Below are 4796 nucleotides of genomic sequence, written 5' to 3'. Positions count from 1 at the left end.
CAGTGCAGGGTGGTGGGTGGCGGCAGCAGGGTGGTGGCTCCCACCCCGCCCCTCCCTGTCCGGCTGGCTGTCTGTAAATTCCAACTAATAGAGCATTCTGGCTTGTAGAATGCCAGATAACAGCAATTTTACTGTAATACTTCCCAACAGGACATTAATGTCCATAAACATTAATGTCCATGGCGCTAATGCTGATTTGCCTCTGTGTAAATGAGATCACAACATGGCTTTGCCTTGTATGCTTTATTTTCCTAATTTAGATGAGATTTACAACTGCGGGTTTTACATGAGCAATTATTTGTTGACATTGTCCTCTATGCCACACAGAAAGTGATCATCAAGACAGGCTAAACAGAGTACTGTACTGGGCTCAAAGGAGCTCAATTTGTTCTGATACTGGCTTGCTGGGAGAATGAGACTGAGCTGCCTTTGTGGAGCACATCGAGCTCTATTGGTGAAAAGTGCTACACCATATCTAGATATGATTTCCCAATTAGTTTAATAGATTTCATTGGGACTGTGTGTGAGGTAAGGTATACTGTGGCCGTGTCTACACGTCTATTTAACTGTGAAGTAGACTAAGTAGCTGTGGAGTAAAGTGTCAATGTCTACACCTGTGATGCTATTAGGCTGTAGGAAATTAATAAACACTGCTATAAGATGTCAGGAACAGTAATATCTTATGGCAGGGTAATTAACTGTGATTAAATGCACATGTAGATGCTGACCACAGGCGTAAGTTGTGCCCAGTCAACCCAGCCAGCAGGAGGCCAGACTCCTGCCTGCTGCCTAGCCACATGGCTCCACACTTTTAGCACCCTCATGCCCCAGCCAGCCTTTCTGCCACCCAACACCACCACCCAGAGCCCAAGACTGACCTCCAGTGTACCCTAGCCATGGTGTAAACTGTTCCGCCGCAGGTCAAATTGCTGCTGTTTCTGGTGCACATGTAAATGCTGCACCCAGGAGTAATTTACTCCAGCTCAAACTGCTTTAGAGTTTATTGCTTTGACTTAATTGCTGTGTAGATGCACCCTGTGTGAGCAATGGTGCCTCAAACATCCCCTTATGCCTGGTCTCACCAGCTGAATCCATCATGATTCTGTTTCAATTTGTACTCTTCCAGTTACCTCCCACAACTCCCATTCAGGGAGTTTCCAAGGGTAAAATCCTGGCACTATTACAAAGCTAATGGCAAAATTCCTGTTGGCTTCAACAAAACCAGCATTTCAGGTCTAGCTTTTCCACACTTGTAAACATTGTTAAATTTTTGGGTCTGTGGCTTCTCAGTTTAACTACTTTTCTCTAAATAATGGAGTTATGCTTGCCAATTTTGCAGAGCTCTTAAATGTTACTTAAATGTATTGAACTTTTCACTGAATTGTTTTTCTTCATGAAAGTCTTGTTCCCAAAAGTTTTGGTTTAGGAAATTACCCTTGGAGAAAATAAAAAGGATAAATATGTAGGAATTTAAAATGAAAATCCTATCATATAAATGAGTTTTGAAGTATAGTTAGTAAACAAGATGCTGAAGGCAAATCATAGGCTGGGAACCTTTGATATGATATGAAGTTTTTAGCTTTAAGAAATCAAACATAGTCTCTGCGGAGGCCTAATTTCTCTTTCTAGTCTTTTAGGAGGAGACTATAGTATATCATATCCAACAAACAATTCTTACACTCATTGCAATTCTACAGTCAAGTCATTCCAATGAAAACAGTCATTCAGGAAAAATGCTGCTACTTCATAAAGCATTTGACCACCTACCTGCACAGGCCTTGGACTTGGACGTTTGCAATTAGACATTACCATAATAAAGTTTAGAATTATGGGGAAAGACTGTGACATTCTATCTTAAATTTCAAGACACTTCAAAATGAAAGAACGTTTCCCAGTGGTGATGTAAAACATGAAAAATTATCAGGCCTACTCTGAAATGCCATACAGTCATTACATGCCAAAGTATCACCAGACTTGAACCAATACCTAAGTCTGTGTGCCCTTGCCCTGTACCATAAATTGGGACACCCATTTCAATGGTAAACATTAGGCATCATTATTTGTTCCTTGACTTTGAAAAGATCAAATTTCTGTTGGTAATTGAATGTTGCTCTTTTTTTCTTGTAGTGCCTCTATGTGAGTGTCAGCAGAACAATATTTCATAATATATGGTCATACTCTGTGAGAATGTCTGGCCCCCAGTAGGTATAAAGCAGTTTGACTTCGCTAAAGTCCATGTTACTGCACTGATTTACACCAGCGAAATGTCTGGTCCACGTTCTCTGACACTCCCCTTTCTCCTTGCCCGTCCAATCCAAAGTAGCAGAGGCCCCTCAATGCAGGTATTTATTTCCACATTGTTCTGAAGGGAGTCCAATTTGAAACTCATAGAGTTCTACGTGTGCAGCACATAAAGGATCTCTGTGATACTGACACTGTCAGTTTTATATGATGGAATACCACAAGTAGAAAAAAAGTTCAATGTACTGTAAGGCACCAAGGGCTATAGGGTTGGCCATTAGCTACTCATTACAACTTACTCAACTTCTCAGACTATACCAACAGACTGTCTGACTAAAGGGGTAATTTTTATTAGGGAGTTCATTTACAAAGGAAATGGCAAAGAGGGGATAATTTTCCTGGAAACTCTATTTAGAGGAAGCATGTCATTAACAGTCGCAGAAACTTCAGGGCTGAAGATCAGTATCTTCCCCCATTGCGTAAAGCTGTTTGACCCTATTGACTTAAATAAAATAAACACTCTTGGTTGTTCTAATGTGGTTGGTAGCCTTCTTTATACTTGTAGAATGAATAGTTATACGTGTACAACACATCGCAATCCATAGTCTTGTTTGTGGTTCAAAAACATACTGGTACATTTCTTATAAAGACACCCTTAAGAGTAAGCAGTCTGAATTCTAGGGGCCGTGTTCAGACTTAGAATTTTGCAGTTTTCAAACTGGTATTTCTAAACAAAAGCCAATTAACAGTAAAGTGCACAAACCAAAATGCAAGAATTATCCTTATTATAGAAAGAAATCAGAATAAAGTTAGATATGTGAAATCTCACAAATACACTTCTGCTTAAACACAAATCAAAAGGCTAAATTCTGCCCTTTGACATGATGCAGCTAACACTAGAATAATTGGAAGCTACATATTTATATAGAAACTGACCATGCATAAGGGATTTGTACCAATATTCCTTTGGTAGCCAATATTTCTTTGCAGTGATAATAGCAGATTTGTTTCAGTAATAACTTATGCAACCTTAGAAAAGAGAGTGGTGTTACATCCATGTCTACAAGAGTGTAATTTGGCCCAGAACGTATTACTTGTGTAAATATTCTTCATATTGATGGGAGAATAGAATCTAAAAATATTGGAACAATTGTTCAGTTAGTCCTGCCATTTTTCAATAAAGATTGATGTTTAAAGGAAGGTAAGACTTTCCACAAAAGTTTGCTTCTCTATGCAGCCTCGACATTCTTTCAAGGTGGAAGAGAAAACTATTTTGGCTATTCTGTTGGATAAATACTGCAGCTGGCAATGAATTAATATTTGGTTTCACTTTGTCAGGGGGAACAATTTACCAAAGAAACTTCCTGGAAGTGTTGCATATTTTATAAGCTTGTGAGTCTATTCTCCAGTACATAGCTGCTTGGCTATGATGAGGTTCTTGAAATAAGTATACTACACAGAACCACTGCTTGCTTTATGTCAGAAGTTAAATATGTGTATTTCTCCAGAGTCAAGTATCTTCCTTAGTTCTATTTGGCATTTTACCAATGCTATAGGAAATAGAATTGCTCAATATCTATTTTAAATGACCTACAGAATCAGATAATAGTGTATCATCTGCCGACCAGATGCAAAAAGACAAAAAAAAAAATGAAATGCACAGATGTGCTCACTGTACATACAATCATATAAAATACGAAATAGAATTGTTACAAAATTAATAAGTGGAAAAATGGAATAAATTACCTGGTTGACATTCCAGTTGTACTGATAAGAACTTTAAAAAAGCCAAATAAACTAATTACAGAGACTTTTTACAATCTGCACCTGAATGCATGCATTAATATGGAGGTCCTTCATATTTTACAGTGCTTTTATTTTCAACAACTACATATTAATTAGCAATAATTGCACCTTGGATTAACCTCATTGGCTACAATACTGCCACTGCGCAAACTACATAACTGACAATAACTATATATTAATTATTGTGCTGATGTAAAATAATTCCTATGTAATCAGATATTAATCATATGTAATAAATGACCTTGGAGTTTATATAAGTCTGCTTTTCACTTCAAGGACCTTCACTCCAGAATGGCAGTCTTTTAAATGAATTTTAACCTTTACAATATATAATGCACTCTAAGAGAAAAAGCTCTAGAGAGTTGCACTGAAGTCTTCACTAAAGAATAACCATAAAAGCAAATAATGACAGGGGGAAGGGAGATGCCATTTCCTAAGTTTATGTCTTATTTAGTATCCTTTTAGAATTTTTAGTTCACTGAAATACGGTAAATGAAAATGTATGGTGCTGTCTATCTGCTGATTTGAGTAATCTATATGCACTTTATAATTATGTTGACATTGGGTGTATATGTATCAGACTTCAGATGCCATTTTGAATATAGGACTTGGTGGCTGTCTCTGCTGTATATTGCCTCCATAGGAGATCATATCTACAGAAGATGACAGGGAAAATTCTTGTACCTGGCACAAAGCTAACAATAGAGGCCTGTTAAATTTTGATCATCCATTCAAATGAAGGACCGTTG

The 4796-nt window shown here is 37.7% G+C and overlaps 1 non-coding gene across 1 annotated transcript; it reads right to left on the bottom strand.

The window, feature by feature from the left end:
• Window positions 1-4066: 4066 nt before the first annotated feature.
• LOC112550765 lies at window positions 4067-4200 on the bottom strand. The gene has a single exon (XR_003094767.1). It is a non-coding gene; the product is annotated as a U4 spliceosomal RNA (small nuclear RNA).
• Between the last annotated feature and the right edge of the window lie 596 nt (window positions 4201-4796).

This window comes from Alligator sinensis, unplaced genomic scaffold (genome assembly GCF_000455745.1).
Source record: "Alligator sinensis unplaced genomic scaffold, ASM45574v1 scaffold193_1, whole genome shotgun sequence".
In the NCBI taxonomy this organism is placed as follows: domain Eukaryota; kingdom Metazoa; phylum Chordata; order Crocodylia; family Alligatoridae; genus Alligator; species Alligator sinensis.
The sequence above is the reverse complement of the archived record's forward strand: the minus strand, read 5'-3'. Positions and strand labels throughout refer to the sequence as shown.